Consider the following 453-nt stretch of genomic DNA (forward strand, 5'->3'; position numbering starts at 1 on the left):
GCTCCTCCAACGCAAGCACAGGGGCCTGCTGGAGCCAGTCCAAAGGAATGCCTTTGATCATGAAGATGATCAAAGGGCTGGAGTGCTTCTCCTCTGAGGACAGGCTGAGAGAGCTGGGGTTCTTGAGATTGGAGAAGAGATGGCTGCTGAATAGCAGCTTTCCAGTACCTAAAGGGGTTTTATAAGTAAGTGGGAGAGCAACTTTTCACACAGACAGTCATAGTACAAGGAGGAACAGTTTTAAACTAAAGGAGGAGAGATTTAGATTAGATGTCAAGAAAAGGGCAGTGTTACTCAGAGGGCAGTGAGCACTGGAACAGGTTGCCCAAGGAAGTTGTGGATACCCCATCCCTGGAAGTGTCCAAGACCAAGTGCTGGATAGTGTCTGTAACCTGGTCTAGTGAAACCTATACCTGACCATGGCAAAGGGGTAGGAATAAATTATCTTTAAGA

The sequence above is a fragment of the Corvus brachyrhynchos genome, unplaced genomic scaffold (assembly GCF_000691975.1).
Source record: "Corvus brachyrhynchos isolate BGI_N302 unplaced genomic scaffold, ASM69197v1 scaffold42, whole genome shotgun sequence".
In the NCBI taxonomy this organism is placed as follows: domain Eukaryota; kingdom Metazoa; phylum Chordata; class Aves; order Passeriformes; family Corvidae; genus Corvus; species Corvus brachyrhynchos.